Consider the following 24,143-nt stretch of genomic DNA (forward strand, 5'->3'; position numbering starts at 1 on the left):
TGGAAGTAAAGCTCTCCTCAGCAAACGTAAAAGAACAGAAATTATAACAAACTATCTCTCAGACCACAGTGCAATCAAACTAGAACTCAGGATTAAGAAACTCACTGAAAACCGCCCAACTACATGGAAACTGAACAACCTGCTCCTGAATGACTACTGGGTACATAACGAAATGAAGGCAGAAATGAAGATGTTCTTTGAAACCAACGAGAACAAAGACACAACATACCAGAATCTCTGGGACACATTCAAAGCAGTGTGTAGAGGGAAATTTATAGCACTAAATGCCCACAAGAGAAAGCAGGAAAGATCCAAAATTGACACCCTAACATCACAATTAAAAGAACTAGAAAAGCAAGAGCAAACACATTCCAAAGCTAGCAGAAGGCAAGAAATAACTAAAATCAGAGCAGAACTGAAGGAAATAGAGACACAAAAAACCCTTCAAAAAAGTAATGAATCCAGGAGCTGGTTTTTTGAAAGGATCAACAAAATTGATAGTCCGCTAGCAAGACTAATAAAGAAAAAAAGAGAGAAGAATCAAATAGACTCAATAAAAAATGATAAAGGGGATATCATCACCGATCCCACAGAAATACAAACTACCATCAGAGAATACTACAAACACCTCTACACAAATAAACTAGAAAATCTAGAAGAAATGGATAAATTCCTCGACACATACACTCTCCCAAGACTAAACCAGGAAGAAGTTGAATCTCTGAATAGATCATTTTATAAATTCTATTAAAACAAAGAAGAGCAGGTAGAAAGGATGCGTGATGCCCTATGGGCAAATTATAGTAACACAGTTGCTCGTTCCAAGTACATATGCTCTCAAATCAGAGTGAATTGTAACTAATGAAATGCACTAGTTCAGCACCTAATTTTCTGAAGCATAGACACACCATGTTGAGGCGTATGCAACTGTTATTTTTAATGTGAGGCCAGAGTTATTCCTGACATTTTTACCTTTGTTGGACTTCTTGAAACACCATTTTGAGGCGTATGCAACTGTTATTTTTAATGTGAGGCCAGAGTTATTCCTGACATTTTTACCTTTGTTGGACTTCTTGAAACACCATAGCCTCGTGCCAACCAACATCAAGGATTTTTGACTTCTGGCTCCTCCTCCTTCCAGACGTTCTAGGATTCCAAATCTTAGTTACTTTACACCCTCTAGGAGCACACAGATTTCTGAATAAACAAATGTCTGTATAGAATGAATATGAAATTAATCTATCATACCAGATATAATGGTAATCAATGACCTAATGAAACCTGATCTTTGAAATGATGTCAATCAACCAGACACTTGAGAGTTGGCCACTCGTTTCTAGCTTGCTAATTGGTAAATATGTCTTTTTGTTTTTGTTTGAGACGGAGTCTCGCTGTTTTGCCCAGGCTGGAGTGCGGTGGCTGGATCTCGGCTCACTGCAAGCTCCGCCTCCTGGATTCACGCCATTCTCCTGCCTCAGCCCCCCAAGTAGCTAGAACTACAGGCTCCTACCACCACGCCCAGCTAATTTTGTTTTTGTATTTTTAGTAGAGATGGGGTTTCACCGTGTTAGCCAGGATGGTCTCCATCTCCTGACCTGGTGATCTGCCCGCCTTGGCCTCCCAAAGTGCTGGGATTACAGGCGTGAACCACCACAGCCAGCCAAATGTGTGTTTTATACATGTCAGAGAGGGAAGCAATCACAGGGAGTAGCCCTCTCCTTACCTACATTCTGGGAAATGGTGGAAAGCCAGGGGAGGCTTTTGAGGGGAGGCGTGTTGCAATGTGCTCGGGACTTAGCCAAATCTGAGTAGAGAGGCACATTCAGTGAGAGCTCCAACCTGTCAGAAATGGCCATCTGTGTTTGCAAAATGTTCTTCAGATGCTCGAATAATGAGGGAAATAACCCATGCATGCTCCACTCACTGGGGTGGGGTTTGTTTATTGTTGTTTCTCAACAACAGTAAACCACGTGACAGGTGTGAGGATCCTGCAGCATTTATTTCCGCCTGTAGTTCCTTCCCTTTCCAGTGCCTAGCTCCTCAGCTCTGCAAAACTTCTGGCTGGGAGGACTTTCAAAGCCACAGCCTTTTCCCAGCAGAGAAGTTACTCCATGCTCAGACCACGTGAGAAAACAAAACAGCACTGGCCAGAAGTCACCCAGATAGAAACGGTGCCCCCAGAGAGCCTTGAGGTCACACTAATGAAGTGTCAGCCTTAGGGGATATATACGCATGTTCCTCCTGCCTTCTTCTTTCTAATGAAGCTGGCATCCAGACCTCAAAGCCTCAGGACACGTCCTTCCTATCTTATCTTTATGGTCGTGGTAAAATATACGTAACATAAAATTTACCATCTTAACCATTTTTAAGTGCACAGTTCGTTGGCATTGAGTCCATTCACTTTGTTGTATCAACCATCATCACCTTTCACCTCCAGAACTTTGCATCTTCCCAAACTGTACTCTGTCCTCATTAAACACTAACTCCCCATGTTCCTCCTCCACAGCCTCTGGAAGCCACCATTCTACTTTTTGTCTTTATGAATCAGACCATTCTAGGGACCTCATAGAAGTGGACTCATTCAGCATTTGTCCTTTCCCTTCTGGCACACTTCACAGAGCATACTGTCTTCAAGGTTCATCCATGTTATGCCCCGTGTCAGGAAGTCTTCCTTTTCATGGCTGAATAATATTCCATTGCGTATAATACATTTGTTTATCCCTTTATCCATTCCTATTTATTTTTGTGTCAACAAGAAAGTCCAAAGAAAACAAAAAAATAAATAAAATGAGATAATTTGATCACACATACATAAGAAGAAAAAAAAGGGATTGTTCTGCCCTATTTCATACCATCCTTGAGCATTCATGGAAGAGTAAGTCCCTGGCACTGACTCACACATCTCCATTCCATCTGCCTGTGGCTGATGCCAAGAGCATCACAGTAAAAACAAACAAACAAAAATTACCTTTTGTTTCCTGATACTCTGGGAATTAAGTAACACATGAAAGTCTGTTCTCCACTAATAGGTGAGTGCAGAACAGCCCATCAGCTCCAGCTTTCCCTGTGATGGCTGTCTGAGAAGTGGTAATTGATTAGAGACTTGATAGGGAAGAAGAGACAGAGCTTTAAATCATGGGGCTTTTCTTAGGACAAAAGTACCTTAATAGAGACTTTTGGCAGTGGAGCAAAAGGACATGGGTTACCTCCAGGACTGAGGTCCCCACAGGAAGGCAGAAAATGAAGGTGATAGAGAAACTCAGTGAAGGGCTGGGTGCAGTGCCTCACTCCTGTAATCCCAGCACTTTGGGAGGCCGAGGCAGGAGGATCACTTAAGCCCAGGAGTTCCAAACCAACCTGGGCAACATGGCGAAACCCCGTCTCTACTAAAAAAATATAAAAATTAGCCGGGCATGGTGGTGCATGCCTGTAGTCCCAGCTACTCGGGAGGCTGAGGTGGGAGAATCACCTGAGCCCAGGAAGTTGAGGCTGCAGTGAGCTATGATCACACCACTGCACTCCAGCCTGGGCAATAGGGCGAGACCCTGTCTCAAAAAAAAAAGAAAGAAACTAAATGATCTCTGAGGAGCACGCGGGGAGAAGGGATGTGGACTAAAGGGTGTGCTCCACTTCTTGCTCTGGAACTTTGAAAGATGAGCAGGCCTGGCACTTGAGGCACAAACGAATTTTCACCCGGAAAATCTAAGAATCCATAAGGAAATACAGCAACCCAGTTCACGAAGTTTAAAAAAAATGCATATCACAATAAAATATAAATATATTGGATGTATCTATAACAGATTCAATTATCAACTCATACACATAATTTTCTTATCTGTAAGGTAGGAAGAGTTGATAGATTTAAAATGTTTGGAATTGTAGGGATGCATTTGAGAATTTCATGCCAAGCTCCTGCTCTTGCAAAGACCCTCCTTCAGGTCTTCACACAGCCAGTCCCTTCCTGAGGCTCAGCTTCAGCTTCAAGGTCGCCCCTCAGAGGGCACCTCATGGCCAGCCCAGGCTCTCTACCCCCGTCCCCCGCACCGCCCGCATTCTGTTATATGCAATACAGTGTCCTGATCATTTCCTGATATTTTCTTGTATATTTGGTTATTTATCTAACTTATCCCCCCAGAATATGAGCCTCATGAGCTCAAGTCGCCTGCCCATCTTTATCACTTACCCCCCAGCACATGGAACAAGGCACTCAGTAGGCACTCAGTGAATATTGAACAGTTAAGGAATTTTCCTGAAGGGCCACGTATCCAAAGCAGATGGATGATTTCTTGATTTCTTTCTTTCTTTTTTTTCCCCTTTCTTTAAGACCGTCTCACTCTGTCGCCAAGCTGGAGTGCAGTGGTGCAATCTCACCTCACTGCAACCTCTGCTTCCTGGGTTCAAGCGATTCTCCTGCCTCAGCCTCCCAAGTAGCTGGGACTACAGGCATGCGCCACCAACCCCGGCTAATCTTTGTATTTTTAGTAGAGACGGGGTTTCACCATGTTGGCCAGGATGGTCTCGATCTCTTGACCTCATGATCCACCCTCCTCGGCCTCCCAAAGTGCCAGGATTGTAGGAGTGAGCCACCGCGCCAGGCCCAGACGGGTGATTTCTTCAGTGACTTCCTTGGCAATGCTTTCTGTAACGAGGCGGAGTGTGCAGTGGTCTTGAGTGTCAGTCTCCATGTACTGCCTCTCAGCAATGCCCACATCCTTCTGAACATGCTCTGTGATAAGCCACGGAATTTTCTCAGTATTTCTCTCCTTCAAAGTGCAAGGCGAAGCTTTCCCAGTAGAGGGCGCTGGAGGGACACGCAGGAGAACAAGGCCGTCTGTTACTTCCAGCCGGACATAGGTGTGAGGACCACAGTGGCTCTGATATCTCAGCCTGGTGACAACCTGGCCTCAGCCCTCTCCACAGGGAAACCAAGCACCTGCGCAGCCCCCTGTGCTCTGCAGGGCCACAAGCCCCCCAACACCGCAGGGCCTGTGCTCATGAGGGTGCCCCGGTGGCTCCAGACCAGCCTTGTCGTGGCCAAGCCGGGGCACCTCCTGCCTCCCCTGGCTGACCACACCCTCTCCAGAAGGTCTGGAGCCATTCCCAGCCCCTCCTTCCTTGGGCATCTCCCTGAGCCCTAGGACAGTGGTCCCCAGCCTTTTTGGCACCAAGGACCAATTTTGTGGAAGGCAATTTTTCCACAGACCCAGGGCTGGGGAGATGGTTTCAGGATGGTTCAAGCACCTTACGTTTATTGTGCACTTTATTTTTATTAAATAAAAATACATTGTAATATATAATGAAATATTTATTGTAATTGTAATATACGTTGTAATATAAAATGAAATAGTTATACAACTCACCATCATATAGAACGAGTGGGAGCCCTGAGCTTGTTTTCCTGCAAGTAGATGGTCCCATCTGGGGGAGATGGGAGACAGTAACAGATCATCAGGCATTAGATTCTCGTAAGGAGCGTGCAACCTAGATCCCTCGCTTGCCCAGGTCACAATAGGGTTCTCACTCCTGTGAGATTTTAATGCCGCTGATCTGACAGGAAGTGGAGCTCTGGCAGTAATGCGAATGATGGGGAGCGGCTGTGAATACAGATGAAGCTTTGCTTGCTCACCTGCAGCTCACCTGCCGCTGTGCAGCCCAGTTCCTAACAGGCCACAGACTGATGCTGGTCCATGGCCAGGGGGTTGGGGACCACTGCCCTAGGGTACCCTATTGCATTTCCTTATGTCTTGTAGTTATTCCTTTATTGTGTTTAGTAGTTCTTTATATGAAACTTCCCCTGTTTTATCGACCCTTTGACCTCTCTCTCCTCACTGAGCTCTAACTGCTGCGACACGACCACTGTCTCCTTCTAACCACTGCAGCCCTGCCCTGAAGCATGTCAGCTGGAGAGAGAAAATTAGGGGACTGGTTTTCAGGACAAACGTTAATCAGCTAAACTTGCCAGTGTCTCTTTCTGTAAAATATGGTGGGGAAGGTGAAGATAACCTGCATGTAAAGATGAACTAGCAGTACTAGTTGCCAACCCTTATGGAGGGATGACCACCTACCAGACCCTCTTCTAAGCACCTCACCATATTAACTAATTTAATCCATGAAACAGTTAAGCCAAGTAGGTTACTAGTCTCAGCTCCATCTTACAGATGATGAAACGATGATGCAGAGAGATTGTGTAGTAAGGCCAAGGCCACCCAGACTACAGCAGAACTCGGACTGGAACCCAAGCTGGCTGAGTCAAGAACCCAAGCTCTTTATCCTCCACATAACAATTTAAACAAGTGCACACAAAACTGGAGACACCTTCTTTTAAAATTACCTTAAAATTAAGAGATATGCATTAAACACATCAACCTGATTGCCAACGGAAAAGGGGAGAATGGGAGTGGGAGATGAGGGCAAAAAGAAATGACAAATTAATGAACGAATAAACAAAAATAAGAATGGGGACTTGCAAATGTGTGCATAGCTGTGATGCAGGCAGTGACGAGTGCAGCTAAGCCAGCCTCTGTGTGGGGCAGGTGGACAGGTGCATGGGGTTCCTAACGGCAGTGACAATGACAGTGTCCTCTGCATCAGAAGGACACAGGGACACAAAACCCAGATCAGATGTGGCAGGAAGGATTCTGGCCCTGATGAAGAGTCACTGAACCTGCTTGAGAACAACTCTCTGCTGGCTCTGTAGATATACAAAAACAGAATTGCAAGAAGGTAAGCTCTATAAGGGCAGGGCATTTTGTTCAGTGTCTAGAACACAGCCTCAGGTGCTGAATTTTTGCTGAATAAATGTGCAAATGGATGGACTAGGGGTCAGTGTCTCCCTGGGAGGCCACAGGCTACGTGAAAAAGCTGAGAGCTTGCAGCCAGGAGCATTCCCTAAACCCAGAGTGGAGACGGATGTTGAAATGGATGAAGGCAAAATAGAATCCAGCCAACCGTCTACAGCGAGTCTCCGGCTTTTTTTCCGATTTAGAATGTAAAACTTTTAAAGAACACATGTATTATCAATCATATTTTTACATTAAATCTGGGGATAAGCCCCCATTGGGTGTCCAAATAAGCTCTTTCCCACTTATTTTTTTGCCCCTTGGAGGGGGCAGGGTACCTGAAGTTTAATACTAAATTAAAGCAAGGAAATGATTTTAAATGTTAACAAGAAATTAGCATAAATCAAGCAAAGATGTTATCTTAGAAATAGTTCTGTGTGCTTTTCACTCTAGTCAGAAATAGGTCTTAGAACCTGCCCGGCATCTGGTTGCTAGAGCAAGCACTAAATTGATATGTGCCCCCACAAGGATGCCCTTAATAAAATCTTGAGAGAGACATTTAAAAGTTGAGCACACAGGAGTACTAAAATTGCCATCCACAATCCAAGCACATGACACGTTTTCTAAAGCTAGTGCTTCTTCTAGCACTAATTTTGTCTGTGTGACTTAACCAAGAAAAACTCCACACTCTCCCTTCTTTCTCTCCTATTTTCAGTTACGCCAGAAAAGATCAACTTGCAGCATGCCAGAAGGTCTTCCCTAGCTTTTCCAAGCAGCAGTTTGAATCTTATATAGAACATTCCATAACCACGGAACATTTGGTTCGCGACGCCAGTTTCTTGAGGATGAGGAGAAACACAACTGCCTCTGCCAAGGTACCACGCTCTAGAGTCAGTAAGCCAATACTTACCACTTCATTTTAAAACCCATGCAGTGCCCACAGATGTGATTATATAATTACGATCAAATGGCAACCTGTGTGTGAGTCCTGAATCACTTGTCCTGGAACGGATAGGGCTATTTATAATCACAGCGAGGCTGGGGAACAGAGTAACTGCGTACAAAGGCAACTAATTTCTAGCCCAGAGGCTGAGGCCGAAAGGAAGCCTCATGATGGGGCAGCTGCCAGTTGTGAGCAGAACAGTTCACACCGGCCAGTGGCCACCGGTGAGTGACCTCGCAGAGCTGCAGCTTGAGAGCAATGGACAAGCCTTCCCAGGGAATTGTGAGGGAGTGGCTCTTAGCAATAAACCACCAGCTGGCCTTGGCACAGAGAGGTGAGGCTGAAAAGAGCCCTAAGGCATCTTTTCTTGTATTCACTTGCTGGGTTGAGTATTTTGGCTCCTTATAAAAGCACAGATTCCAAACGAGGAGTTTTGGAGGGGGCAGAGGCTCAGTGATAGGAATAAAATAGTTATTTTCATATTCACAGAGCTGAGTTTTATTTCCAAGGAGGGAAAATTGGGAACTAAAGTAGGCAAGCAGTTTATTCCCCAGAAGGATTACTGCAAGGACTTACCTGCATTCAGGGGCCAGTTGAGCACACGGGCCAAGCTGGGCTACAGCAGAGCAACGTCAGCAGAGGCGTCTATCATATAGAATGCATTGGACAATGGTTTCCATTGCAATTAACAGAGTTAATTACTCTAGAATTTCTGCTTTAAAGATCTCTGACTTTCGGCCAGGCGTGGTGGCTCACACCTGTAATCCCAGCACTTTGGGAGGCCGAGGCGGACTGATCACCTGAGGTCGAGAGTTTGAGACCAGCCTGACTAACATGGAGAAACCCCATCTCTACTAAAAATACAAAATTAGCCAGGTGTGGTGGTGCATGCCTGTAATCCCAGCTACTCAGAAGGCTGAGGCAGGAGAATTGCTTGAACCCAGGAGGCAGAGGTTGCAGTAAGCCGAGATCACGCCATTGCACTCCAGCCTGGGCAAGAAGAGCAAAACTCCGTCTCAAAAAAAAAAAATCTCTGACTTTCTGACTCCACAGAATGGAGCTAATATTTGAAAGACAGATGTTGGAGAAGAATTATCTTAGCAGACATGAGGAAAGACCTGACTCTCCTGTCAACGTAATGAGCTCATAAATACCTCCACCCCTTCACCGTGTGTCAAGAGAATGGGACGGCTCCTTCCAGACCCTGTGCCCAACTAATATTGACACTCCAGATCCCTTCCTCGCCTTTTTTTTTTTTTTTTGGTTATGAGATTCAGCTTTGTTTTTAACCTTTTATTTTTTTAATTGACAAATAATAACTGTACATGTTCATGGGGGTACATAGTGATGTTTCTGGTTTTTTGTTTTTTTTTTTTTTGAGACAGAATCTCGCTCTGTCGCCCAGGCTGGAGTGTAGTGACGCGATCTTGTCTCACTGCAGTCTCCACCTCCCAGGTTCAAGTGATTCTCCTGCCTCAGCCTCCTGAGTAGCTGAGATTACAGGCACCCACCACCATGCCCGGCTAATTTTTGTATTTTTAGTAGAGACAGGGTTTCACCACATTGGCCAGGCTGGTCTTGAACTCCTGACCTCAAGTGATCTGCCTGCCTTGGCCTCCCAAAGTGCTGGGATTACAGGCGTGAGCCACCGCGCCCGGCATGATATTTCAGTATGTAAAAGGTACAGTGATCAGATCAGGGTAATTAGCGTAACCATCATCTCAAATATGTATCATTTATTTGTGTTGGGAACATTCAATGTCTTCCTTCTAGCTGTTTGAAACTGTAGTATTGTGAACTAGAGTCATCCTACAGTCCTGTAGAATACTAGAAAGTATTCCTCTCCTCTAGCTGTAATTTTGTAACCTTCCACAAATCCCTCCCTCCCCCTCCCTTCCCCCTACCCTTCTCAGCCTCTAGCATCCTCTGTCCTACTTTTTACTTCTATGAGATCAACTGCTTTTTTGCTTAAAGGGTTCTCATTTCATTCCATATATAACTAGCCAAAAATCATTTGAAAGAATTGTTAGCTAATTATCACTAGGCCATTAATATTGAGCAACCCCAATTTCCTTGGGATTTATAAGGCACTATAAATTAGTTTCCTGTGACTGCTGTAACAAATTGCCACAAACTTAGTGGCTTCGAATAACAGAATGTGTCCTCTTACAGTACGGAAAGTCAGAAGTGTAAAATCAAGGTGTTGGCAAGGCTGCACTGCTTCTGGAGGTTTTACAGAGGGATCCATTCCTTGTCTTTCTGGGGCCTGGGGGCTCTGCACTCCTTGGCTCCTGCTCCCTTCCTGCATCTTCCAAGTGCATCCCTGCAACCTCTGGTTCCATCCTTACAGCTCCTTTTTCTGCTGGTGTCACTATTGTCTGCCGTTTCTAAGGAGGTTGTGATCACACGGAGCCAACCCAAATCATCCAGAATCACCTTCCCCATCTCAAGATCCTTAATTTATCATATCTGCAAAGTCCCTTTTGCCATAGAAGGTAACATCCCCACAGGTTCTGGGGACTAAAATGTCGGCATCTTGGGGGACCCATTCTTGAAACTGCCACAGGCATCTACTGTGAACCTGTGTCTACTGTGGAGAGCTGAGGATACACAGACTAAAACCCCACCTTCCATCTCCCGTGTTCTCCCCTCAACATCCAGGAGAACCAAGTGGAGTAACTGGGGCCAGGCTAGCCCTCCTACCATCAACAATGGAAACCCACCTTCCATCTCCCGTGTTCTCCCCTCAACATCCAGGAGAACCAAGTGGAGTAACTGGGGCCAGGCTAGCCCTCCTACCATCAACAATGGAAAATGGGAAAATTATGTGAAACAACTGCTTGAAGATGTAAGACATCAGACATGGCAGTGCTGTGAGCTGTTGGAGAGAAAAATAAGATAAGCACTATGATTTACCCTGTTTTCTGACTTAAAGTGCTTTCCGTATCATAGCATAGGGAAGGCAAGCCCATGCCTGTTTTCATTTTGCCTGGGATGTCCCCATCCCCCACCCCTCCTTCCCCGGGTCCTCCATCTTCTGCTCCTCCTTCCAGGGTTGGAGTTTGCCACTTTCTTTCCCTGTAAGAGACTTTCGCGACCGGGTGCGGTGGCTCACTCCTGTAATCCCAGTACTTTGGGAGGCCGAGGTGGGCGGATCAGGAGGTCAGGAGTTCGAGACCAGCCTGGCCAACATGGTGAAACTCCATCTCTACTAAAAATACAAAAAATTAGCCGGGCATGGTGGCGTGTGCCTATAATCCCAGCTACTGGAGAGGCTGAGGCAGGAGAATCGCTAGAACCCAGGAGGCAGAGGTTGCGGTGAGCAGAGATCGTGCCACTGCGCTCCAGCCTGGGCAACAGAGCAAGACTACATCTCAAAAAAAAATAAAGAAAATAAAAAAATAAAAAAACTTTCTTCATCCACTGCGTAGCAGTGCATAGTAGTGCATAGTAATCCTGCTGAGCAGAGAAGACAAAGCTCAGAGTTTGGTTGCTAAGACTATGGGAGTGGGTGGCACAGAGTACATACAGCATGGTTGGAGGAGCTTCATGGAGGAGCTGCAGAAACTTATACAGGGGTCTCCTTGAGTCTCTGGATGAATCGTAAGTTGGGGATATATAGGATGAGATTTCACAAGGCCAGGCAAAGCTTTTAGCAATAAACCACCAGCTATCCTTGGCACAGGGAGGTGAGGCTGAAAAGAGCTATGTAGAGATTCCAGAACTTGCAAAGAGCCAAGTGACGTAGGAGTACCAACTCACCAGAATTCATAGGTCTGAGGAATACCCTAAGAGCTCAACTGAGGCCTCAGAAATGCCATGCCTCAGAAACTGTGGTTCTCTAGCCTCATAGTAAAAGCTACTTTATACTCACCCTAACATGCTTAAAAATAAGACTGAAAGAATCATGCTGAACTACATACAAGGAAATTAGCTACTTGCCAGAACAAAACTCAGGCCAAGTGTGGTGGCTCATACCTGTAATCCCAACACTTTGGGATGCTGAGACAGGTGGATTTCTTGAGTTCAGGAGTTCAAGGCCAGCCTGGGCAACATGGCAGGACCCCATCTCTACAAAAATATATATAAAAATTAGCCAGGTGTGGTGGCATGTGCCTATAGTCCCAGCCACTTGGGAGGCTGAGGCAGGAGGATCATTTGAGGTGGGGCGTTCAAGGCTTCAGTGAGCTGTGTTCACACCACTGCACTTCACCCTGGGTGACAGAATGAGACCCTATCTCAAAACAAAACAAAACAAAACAACAAACAAACAAACACACACAAAAAAAACAAAACAACAACAACAACAAAAACCTCAATGCTCTTCAAGGAAGACAATATAATCCAGACACTTTACAAGCCAGCATTCATAATGTCCAGCATAAAATAAAAACTTACTAGACATGCAGACAGACAGGATAATTGACCTGATACCTGGAGGAAAATGTCATTAGAAAAAGACCCAGACACAATAAGAAGTATAAAATTATCACACCAGAATCTTGAAGCAGCTATTAGAAATATGATCATAGACTTACAGGAAAACACAAGCATAATGACGAAATATAGGGGATCTCAATCAAGATACAGGATCTATAAAGAAGAGTGGAAATTCTAGAGTAGAAAAACAAAACATCTGAAATAAAATATTCACTGGTTGAGTCTAACAGCAATATTTACACTGTAGAAGAAAAGATCATTGAACTTGAAGACTGGGAAACAGAAACTATCCAAACTTAAAAACAGAGGAAAAAGGGGAGAAAAATGAACAGGGCCTCAGCAACTGTGAGACAAAATAGAGTGGTCCAGTAGACAAGAAAATGGAGTCTCAGAAGAAGAGGAAAGAGAGATTAGAGCAAAAAAAAATTTTTTTAAGTAATGGCCAAAATATTTTCAGATTTGATAAAAGATGGAAACCCACTATCTCAGTTCATTTGGGCTGCTATAACAAAATATTATCAACTGAGTGGCTTAAATGCAACAGAAATTTATTTTGCACAATTCTGGAGGCAGAGAAGTCCAAGATCAGGCATCAGTATCTGGGATTATAAGGACACTAATCCCATTCATGGGGGCTCTGCCCTCACGATCTAACCACTTCCCAGAGGTACCACCTAATACCATCATATTGGTAATTAAGCTTTCAACATAATAATTTTGGGGAGGACACAAACATTAGCACCCACAAACCCTCAGGCAGAATATCGCCAAAAAAACCCACACTGAGATGTATCATAATCACACTTCTGAGAACTAGTGATGAAGGTCATCTTAAAAGCATCCAGAAAAAAAGAGACATTACACACTGGAGAACAATGATAAGAACGTTCCTTTTATCCTAATCAAACCAAAAAGAAGGTCATATGTCAGTGCAATGAAACATCTTTAAATAACACAAAGAATAAAACAAATGGACAACTTAGAATTTTACATTCAGCAAAAAAAAGCTTTCAAAAATAGATATGCAAAAGGGGCATTTTCAGACCCCCTCCTCCCCCAAAAAAGTCTAGAGAACATTTCATCAGCACACCTGAACAACCAGAGTAAAGGAAGTTTTACACACAGAATGAAATGATACTGGGTGGAAACTCAGAAAGGTATAGAGGAACAAAGAATTCCAGAAATGGCAAAAATGAGTTCAAAATGAGGGTAGGTATAAAAGAATTTCTTTTTCTGTGATGCCTTTAAAAGTTAATGGGCTGTTAAAAGCAAAAATAACAATTGTGGGGTTTATAACATTTTGTAGAAGTAAAATGTATGCCATAAATAGCAGAAGGGACAGTGGAGGGATGGAATTATACTGCCATATGGTTATTACATTATACACATACATTATACACAAAATTATATAATACACTTGAAGGCAGAATATAAGTTTAGAGTGTCTACAGTCATCCTCAATATCCATAGGGGATTGGATCCAAGACCCTCTGCAGATACTGAAATCCAAGGATGCTCAAATCCCTTATATAATGTGGCATAGTTTGCATGTGAGGTTTGCATACAGCCTCACACATCCTCCTGTATGCATTACATCATCTCTAGATTACTTATGATACCTAATACAATGTAAAGGATATGTAAATAGTCATTATACTGAATTTCAAAGTGTGTATTATATTGTATTAATGTTTTAACTATTTATGATCTGCGGTTGGTTGAATCTGTGCATGTGGAACCTGTGGTTATGGGGGGCCCACTGCATTGTAAACCCTGAGCCATCACCACAAGGAAAAGTGAAACAGTCTGGAGGGAAAGAGAGAGGAGGAAATCAACAACTACAGCAAAGTGTTACTCTCAATGTCAACAGCACAGACAGGCACAGGGTGTGGTGAACACAGCGAGGTCAGCCAGCTTTTGCAGACCTTGGTATTAATGAAGTATTTCCAGAGAAGGTACCAGACCCAGGGAATGGGACCTGGAGGAGAAAGCCTCAGGGGGCAGCTCCAAGAAGAAGGAAAAGCATGTGTGACAGAACCAGGCTGTGAAGGAGCCAGCCTTCTACAGGAAGAAGACCCTCTGAGCCTACTGTGAAATCACCAGACCACCAGCGGGAGCAAAGGGTATAGGGAAAAAACACCCAAGTGAAAGTATTTGCATATTTCAACAGAGAATGTGTGTGTGCACGTGTGTGTGTGTGTTTGCACAAGCACATTTCACTTCTTGGTCAAGACATTCCACTTCATGGAGTTAAATCTCTTATCGCCACTCTTTCCAATCCCTGGCCCCCAGAATTACTGATTCTTAATTACAAAGATAAACTGACAAAGTCCTTACATTAAAGAGGGCTTGCTACAGAAACACACCCCTGGGCCTAGGAAGGTTCAGTAATCTACCCCAGTCAAACAGGTGGTGGGAGATGGAGCTGAGATTAGGACTCAAAGAGCCGGACTCCAGGGTCTGCACTGTTAGACGCTGTGCTCTCCTTCCCCAGTCATAAACACGGAGGAGACTTCTGCTCCTCCTTCTGGGCTTGGAGTGTGTCCCTTTCCCTGGAAGAGACTTTCTTCATCCATGGCTTTGTCCCTGTGAGTTGGCTGCCTTGGTTGCAGCATTGGCAACAAAGTCTCTTCCAGGGAAAGGGGCACACTCCAAGCCTGGAAGGAGGAGCAGAAGTCAGAGGACCCAGGGAAGGAGAGGTTTAGGGAAAGGGGATATCCCAAGCAAAATGAAGAGCGGTTGCACTGACACAGTGGTGTGAACGCACCTGGCTCCTTCAGGATGATATATGGGGGAATGGATACCTGAAGCCAGGAGAGAGAGGATGTTGGATGGAATGAATAATGAACAAGGAAAACTGTTCTGAGAGGTCACAGATTAAAATAAACCCAGAATATGTTGGCCACCTCTTCTCAGAAGTGGATAATGAGCAAAACTCTTCTTCAATCGGTTAAGCCAAAGGCAAAAGCCTGGGACATGCAAACGCCCCTCCTTTTATGCAGCTAATTACACCCGGAGTCCAGGTGAGACTCGATGAGTTAATGAGGATCCACTCAAAGTCTATCACGGTCCAGAGACAGAGCTAGACCCAGACATGGCCCCTGTCCTCACCAAGCTCGTAGGCTAAAGGAACACAGACAAAGCAAGCAAGCAAGTATAATGTGGCCTGGTAAGTGCCAGATCGGGATGGTTCCCTCTTCCAGGCTTGATTCCGCAGAGGCAAACCTGGACACAAGGAGTTGAGCACAGCAGTTAATTTGGGATGTGAGCCAAGAAACACTCATGGAGGAGCAGGGAAATGAGACAGAGAAAGGAAGGAACGCATGCACAGTGCACCGTGGGCACCTGGGTCCAACCCCACTGGGGACGTCTAGGAGGCTGCATACGTGGTACATGCCCCCAGGCTGTACTGGCAAGCAGGGAGGAGCTGGGTGTTTAGCCACTACCTCCCATCCACCGCTGAGGAAGGGCTGTTCTTGACACACAAATTTGCTGACATTCAGTGAGCCCCTGTTCTAACATGCAATCCTGTGGCAGGAGAAGGTGGCCCTGGGGAAGAAAAGCAGGGGCAAGGCTCAATGCAGCCATCAGGCAATATGGGGGTTCAGGAGGCTTCCTGGATGTGCTGGTGCTTAAGCTAAGAGCCAGTTGCAAAGCTGGAGTCAGTTGGGCAAGGAGAATGAAGGAGTAGCGTATCCCTGGTAGGAACGGCACTAACCATATTCACCAAAACTGCTTATGTGTGTATTTTGTTCCCCGCGGGGAGTAAATTCCAATGATTAGGTCTTATTCATCTTTTTATAAACCTTCCTCAAGTGTTTGTTCCCTTTGGGCTGGGCTAGAAAAATCTAAGATAAAGAAGAGTGGGGCTAGGTACGGTGGCTCAAGCCTGTAATCCCAGCACTTCGGGAGGCTGAGGCAGGTGGATCACCTGAAGTCAGGACTTTGAGACCAGCCTGATCAAGAACATGGTGAAACCCCATCTCTACTAAAAAAAAAATACAAAAATTAGCCAGGCATGGTGGTAGACGCCTGTAATCCCAGCTACTCGAGAGGCTGAGGCAGGAGAATTGCTTGAACCCAGAAGGCAGATGTTGCAGTGAGCTGAGATCTCACCACTGCACTCCAGCCTGTACAGAGCTAGATTCCATCTCAAAATAATAATAATAATAAAAAAACAAAGAAATGTAGGACAAGATGTAAAGGCAACAACTGGTCTACCACCTGTCTAGCTTCAGGAAGAGATGGCCACCAAAAAAGAATGATCAAGATGAAACTCTTACCACCACAAAGAAAGTGTAAAAATTGCTGGGGGGTTACACAACTTTGAGTGGAAGAGGCCATGCAATTTGTTTTGAAAAAAAAAAGTACTATTATTTTACAAAACAAAATATATTGTTTAATTAAAATGTATAGAATGCATAACATTCTATAAGTGGAATCACATTATACATGCCAAATTTTTTTTTTTAAATATCCACAATATGCTGTGGGAGCTATTTATACTCATAAACATAGCTCTAGAACGTTCTAGAATATCATATTGTATCAGATTTCTGTGCATTCTTTTTAGCCTATCTATACCTTATGGTCTTTAAAGAAAGCTAATGCAAGTAAATACCTGCTTTCTTTTTTCTTCACTTCCTTGAATGTTTCTTGCGTTTTCTTTGAAATAAGAAGCCATTTTCCTCGAGCATTTATTCACACCATAGCCTATGCAAGAATGCAAGACACCATGGTTTTGTGGGTCCAGGCCATTCCTTTATCTGGGGGGCCTTTGATGTCCCAGAGCAAGTTCTCACCAGAGCTGACCTCATTGTTTGGACACAGGATCCTGCCAGACCTACCTTATACTGACATCTGCTGGTCATCTCGAGGTCATCTTCAGTAATAGTTAATCAAAATGGAGAAAGACTTTGAGTTGTTTCCCAGAGTATGCTGAAATTTTTCCCTCAGTTTTCAAGGCTTTAACCAAGACATGCAACAATTTTTCTGGGCAGCTATGTCTGTAATAGAATACATATCTGTTGGGTCTTGTTTTTCTCCATCTCTATGTCATCTATTGCTGCTACTTGCAATTGGTTAGACCAGCTATCCTCACTCAACACTATCCCAGGAGCATTTGTGACGGAAAAAAAAAATGGGAAACTTACATAAACTGTTCCCCATTTGTTTTGTTTGTTTTCACAAATTATCCTCAGATCCTGAGCTTAGGTCTTCCACAGAATGAATATAAGGGGGATGGGAGGACAGGGAGCATGGAGAAGTGACTTTGAGAAGAGCTTGTGTCCAATGCCAGCTCCTCACTCTCCATAACACTGTGTCACAGTGGCTCCAGCCACTCGTAAGAGCCAGTCCCATCACAGGAATTTCAGTGGCAGAAAACTAAAATGGTTATCCATCATTCTGGAAAATAGCTTAAAACTGAAAGGTAACCTTCCAGACCCTGAGTTCCTACAAAAAGAAACTCCTCCTAGAGAGTGAGCTTCTACTCCCCTTCCATCCATGCCTGCCACTCCCCACTGGTGCACCCCTGCCCTTGCCCCTCACATGACACTGTGGTCCCAGAAAGCAATTAGACTCCCAGGTCCCATGGAACTGGGTTCAAATCCCCTCTCCAAGCCCCATTTGTGTGAACATGAGTTAGTAATAAAACTTTTCTAAGACTCTCTTTCCTCAACTGTAAAATACATAAATTACGATAACAACACGGAATGGAAATGTGGTCGTGAGGACTGAGATGGAATCACTTTCCCCCTCAGCCTCGCAGCAGATGTCCAGCCTCTGCTCTCTCCCTTTTTTGGCTTAGTTTCCAAGTTTTATTCAAGAACTCATACAAAATATTCCGGATAAATGATGTCTAATCCTCATCTTCCTCCTCTTCTTTTTTTTTTTTTTTGGTTAATTTGGAAGTAACATAATTTGTAAGTCTCTGTGTTGTTAGTAACGAGACACAATCAAACACAGAGATTGTTGCTCAAATATTTTTTGGTGAGATATTGCAAATACCATTTGGAGAAAAAGCACCTCCTCCTTCCTGCCTCGTGGGCCTGCTCCCTGTGAGAGCCTGGATCTTAAAAGCAATCTCCACCTTCTCCCACACCTGCAGTCAAGATGTTCCCCACTATGGCACTGAAGCCACTCTCAGCAAGCCCATCTGTGACCTATTGATGATTTTTACGTCCTCTTCTGGCTTGCCTTCTGAGGATTTCATCGCACCCACTTCCCTAGTTTTCCTTCTGCTCCACTCCAGGTCAGACCCCTTTACTAGATCTTCCTCCTCAACCCCTTTCAGAAGGGGCAGCTCAGAGGTCACCCTTAGATGCCCATCTTTGACTTTCCCCTAGTTGAGGTCCCACAGCTGTATTACCTCTATGCTGATGATGCCTATACCAGTAGTTCAGCCCTACCTCTCCCTGAGCTCCAGGCCCATATATCCAACTATTTCCAGGACATCTCTTTTGGATGCTGTGCGGGACATTTTTACACACCACCTCACATCCTCTCAGCCCACCCTTTTGCTCCAGCTGTTGCTGTGGTAACCAGCTGCACACAGGAGGGGCTGATTCCACCTGCAGCCTGAGGCCACGCACACCTCTTGGTTCTCCCCCAGGACAGCTTGGCTGCTGTAACTGTGGCACCTGCAGGAGCCCACTCAGTCAGTCACAGGGGGAGCCATTGTACACCTGGAAGAGTAAGAGAGTTGACACGCCCAGGCAGCCCTTGGTGGGGAGTGGAAACTGGTGGTGATCCTGTCCCCTCCCGCTTCCCAGCAAGACCCAGCCCAGATGTCCACAGCAGGGATCAGCTCCAGAACATACTCAGTGTTGGGCTTCCCTCCTCGGTCTCACTTCTTCCCAGTCCCTGAGATCGCTTTTCCACACAAATAATATGCAGCTCTGCTCTTCTCAAAGGATCTGCTTGTGGGGGGAATCCAAACTAAGGCCCCTCAAACATAACAGAAAAAGTTACTCTTCCAGCTTCGTTTCTCCCCTGCCCCATCTTCGCATCTCAACAAATGGAACTGATAGCAGTGGTAGCCTGTCTGGAGCAGCCACTGGGAAGACGGCTGCAGTGGCGGAGGTACAGCCAGGGTTGCACACTCTGCAGGGCTGGTGGGAGCCAGGAACAGGCGGGAGCCCAGCCACAGCTCCAGACCCAGGTATCCCAGTGCTCTTGGAGGCCCGGGAAGCCCCTGCCCCTGCAGGCTCAGAAGTGCTTGTTCTGCTCCAGCCATCTGGCCTTTCCCCTCTACAGGTGCCTGTTCCAGTGAGGAGCAAAGTTGTGGCAGAGCCTGGGTGCTGTCACAACCCAGCTGGGTGTGTGCATGCTCAGGGCGGTGCTGACCTGCCAGCCCCATGCAGCTTCATTCCTTTCAGAACTTTGAGCATCAACAAGCATTGGAGGGAGGTGAGGGGGGGATGAGGGCACCTTGGCGTAGGCCTGCAGGCACCCCTCAGCACGAACAGCCTGGGGGCCGTGGATGGTATGTTGATGGCAGAAAGGAGACAGGTTCCTGGGTAGAATGGGGTGGCCCCTGGTAAAACCCCACCTTTAAGCCAGGGACACCCTAAAGCCTGGGGGGCTGGGCTGCCAGTTCTGGGTGGAGTCTGCAGCTCTGAGTGAGAAGTTATGGTGTTTTTTCCAGGCCTGCCCATGGCCACTCATGGACCAATCAGCACGTACTTCCTCCCTTCTGAGCCCATAAAAACCCCTGGACTTACCCAGACTCACATAGATGTCGAGACTACCAACTGCAGAAAGGAGCTACCCATTTTGGGTCTCCTCGACTCATTTGAATGACCTCCCTGTGAAAAGGAGCTATCCACTTTGGGTCTCCTGAGAGTTTGTTCTGTCACTCAGTGAAGCTCCTCTCCACCTTGCTCACCCTCCAGTTGTCTGCATGCCTCATTCTTTCTGCACACTGGACAAGAACTCAAGACCCACTGAATGGCAGGACAGAAAGAGCTGTAATTCAAACAGGGCTGAAACACCTGCCCCTGCTCACCACTGTGGGTGATGAGAAGGAGAAAAGAGCTGTGGCCCTTCGGGGAGCCCAGATCTAGGAGCTCCTCAAGCCAGGGCTGTGACACCCTCTTTGGGGCTCTGCAGTTCCTGGTGTCTCCAAGCTTCCAGGTGCCACTGTGTTCCCCTCGTCCAGTTGTGGGTGCCCACAGCAGAAGCCACATGCAGTACATCTGGTCCAGCCACAGCTTCGCACAGAGCTAGCACCTGTGCTGGCACCTGGAGCCGCCTGCCCCACTGTAGCAGCTGGAATGCCTGGCCATGCACAGTGGCTGGATGCCCCCACCACACACCCCTTGCTGCTCCACACCTGGCTGACCCGTGGTAGGTGTGGGATCTGGGCTGGTAGCGTGAGCCAAGCACAGGCTGCCGGGCTGAGTGGGTGGGACAAGCCCACTGGGTGCAAGCAATACTCAGGCAGAAAGTGCCACCGACCACAGAGGTTTCCAGCTGGCGAAGTGACAGCCCAAGGATCCCGTGACAGAACCACATCTGCCCCATGTCTCATGTCAATCTTAACTCCTCATGCTTTACCTTGTCCTGCAGGGTCCATCTATCAGCAAGATCTACCAGCTCTGGCTTCAAAATAGTCCCCAGATCTGTCCACCTTTCTCCGTTCTCCTTTCTCCGTCAGGATAACATAGTCCAAGCCACGACCATAGCAACAGACTCCTAACTTATTCCCCCCTCTTCCATTCTCAGCCCCAACAATCCTTCCTCCACCAGGCAGCCAGAGTGGCCTGTTAGTCTTGGAGAGGTAAACAGTAGCCTATCTTTGCCCCACTCAGTGCCCTCCAACGGTGAGCCATCGAAAGCCTGCTCAGCTCTGAGACTGTTGCACCCTCTCATGGAAAGTTCAACAAGAGTGGGCACAGGTTGGACATGTTGAGTTTACTGTTTATTTTATGACATACTTCCAAAACCCTCTTAAAGAGAATATCCCGAATATATTGTGCTGCAGAAAACATGCAGCTTCATTCCCTGCCTTTACTCACTTTTTTACAGTGTTTTCTGTTTCTGCTATATATTATTACTCTCTGGTCTTTTTATCAATAATCACTTACACAGAATATGGGCTGGGAGGATTTCTCAAAGTGAGGTCCTGACCATCTGCAGAGCGGATGTAGTTTGGATGGGTGTCCCCTCTAAATCTCATGCTGATTGTAATCTCCAGTGTTGGAGGTGGGGCCTGGTGGGAGGTAGGAGGTGTTTGGGTCATGGGGACAGATCCCTCCCGGCTTGGTGACGTCCATGTGACAGTGAGTGAGTGCTTGTGAGATCTGGTTGAGATCTTGCTTGCCCTCTGTCTCTCACCATGTGACACAGCTAATCCCACTTCACCTTCTACCATGAGTAAAAGCTCCCTGAGGCCTCCCCAGAAGCTGAGCAGATGCCGGCACCATGTCTGTACAGTCCGCAGAACCACGAGCCAATTAAATCTCTTTTCTTCATAAATTGCCCAGTCTTAGGTATTCCTTTATAGCAATGCAAGAACAGCCTAACACAAGGTCCAATGCTGTCCCCTGCACCACATCCTTCCCGAGTCCCCTACTACCTCCACTGCCCCTTTGAGGGCTACACGGCTGCATTTGGCATCTGCACATGGGATCCCCTGCATAAGAAGGTGCTGCCACTCATCTGAACAGCACAAACAGACCACGGCAGGATTCCTCACATCTTCTGAACCTTCACACTGCCTTAGCGGCAGTGGCTCTCCAAGGCACCCGCTCACGGAAAGGGGCCCTGTGTGATCCTCAAGCACCCAGGGTCACCCAGTCCTTTCTCCTCAGTTTATGGGCACACCAGCCTGTCTGAAGCCCAGACAGTCCACAGGCATCCAGAGCTTAGCAGGTCACTGCTCAAACTCGTCATGATGATGCCCATTCTGTAAATGAGAAAATGGAGGGAGAGGATAAAGAACTGGCCTAAGGTCTCAACCGTTGTTCATTGTTGAGTGCAGGACTGAATGCCATAGCCCTTGACACCACAGCTGCTTTCTCCTGCTGTGTGCTAGGAGGCCACAGCTGTCCATACCCCAGGACACTGACCTACACCAGTGCATGTGACCACCGCCACATGAGATACTGCCTGCCTCAGGAGTCACTGTGCTTCAGAGGACACCTACACTTGCCCACACCACAAAAGCTCACACATGCATTCACAACACACACAACACACATGCACACACAACACATGCACTCACAACACACACAACACACATGCAACACAATACACACACGTGCACAATAAATATGCACACTTGTGCACACACCACACATCATACATGCACATACACAACACAACCATGACCCCAATACACAGCACATATGCACACGTGCATACATACATGCACTCAGCACATACACACACACACACACGGCCCCCACAGAGGTTTTGTGCTTATGCTTATGACCCAGAGACTATTCAAGTGCATGTGGGGTCCATGCAATTTCTCCTGGCCACCTGCCCTCCCTCCCGCTCCCACGGCTTCCTCTCTACTCTCTGGAAAGCAGCTGTGGTGTCAAGGGCTATAGCATTCAGTCCTGCACTCAACAGTGAGCAACGGTTGAGACCTTAGGCCAGTTCTTTATCCTCTCCCTACATTTTCTCATTTGCAGAATGGGCATCATCATGATGAGCCTGCAATAAAAAATTCCCGCGATGTTGCTGAGACCCTCAGTGCACTTCCACACAGGCGCGCTTGCTCCTTCAGCGACTGCCGCCGCTGTAGCGCATCAGATCCCACTTCACAGGGAAGGTCTCAGGAGATGGGTGCTGCGGGCACCCCGGGTTGGAGCCAGTTTCCCAAGGCAGAGTGCTCCTGGGCTACTGCTTGACTGATGAGCACAAACCCCGGGACAGGAGGGAGGGACAGGGGCGGAGCGAGGCTGCAGAGAGGCCGATTGTCAGTGTGGACTCTGCAACAGCCTGTGCGATCCCAGGACAGCACCCTGGAAGGCTTATAAACCTCTCAGGAGCATCCCTTGGGGAGTACACCCCCCTTACCGCACCCAGTCCTCAAAGAAGGTCACACTGCATGGGAGTGGCTCTGAAGAGGGCCCTGTGTGGTGACAGCAGGGAAGCCCTGGGTGGGAGGCGAGAGGGGCAGGCGTGAGCAGGTGGCGCACTGTCGGGTGCACACGTGCGAAGCTGGTCAGATTCACCCCAAAAGAACACAAGGTACAGAAGTGCCTCGAGGACCTGAACTGGGGCAGAAGAGGCTCTGCCACACCCTTGTTTCCAAATCAAATCATCATCCCTGCGGAGCCCTCTGGCTGTCCGTCCTTTGTTTTCTTTCTTCTCTTGACTCCTGTTACCTCCACATTTCTCAACTCTTATGGGGAAAGTTTGGACTTTTGAGGATACTGTTAGCCCAAAAAGCATCCTTTCATTCTGCCAGAGAAATTGACCATGCTCAGCATGCTGGGCTCCATCTGCAGAGCCACTCACGCTCCCGGCCTGGTTCCACGCCCAGCAGTATCGCTGCTGCCGCCATGTATTCTGTTGCTATCGTTCCTGTAGTTGTCAGCACTGTGTTGTGTTGCTGTTTGTGGTGGTGGTGGTGGTGGTGGTGGTGTTTGAGTCCTGGGATCACTGCAAACCCCAGAATTCTTCAGATCCAGAGCTTGCTAGAATTTGGAACAACTGAGTCTGCCATATCCCCTTGTTCCCACAGTATCTAGCATGTGCCTGACACATTGTGAATGAGGATTCATTGAGCAATGTCCCTGGGGGATAAATATCATTAAATTGGAAGCAAATAAAAAATGGTAGCAGACATCCAACTCACCTATTTATGGGTGACTCCCAGGCATGGAACTGGAAAGCCCCAAATTCCCATGGCATGCAGAGTATGCACCATGAGGAACTGGACAGAGCAGGAAGTTTAATGTGTTGGATGCTGCCCAGCAGGCTGCATCCTGCTTGGTGTGGGTGAGTGACACTTGCCACTGGAA

This window comes from Pan paniscus, chromosome 22 (genome assembly GCF_029289425.2).
Source record: "Pan paniscus chromosome 22, NHGRI_mPanPan1-v2.0_pri, whole genome shotgun sequence".
Classification (NCBI taxonomy): Eukaryota; Metazoa; Chordata; class Mammalia; order Primates; family Hominidae; genus Pan; species Pan paniscus.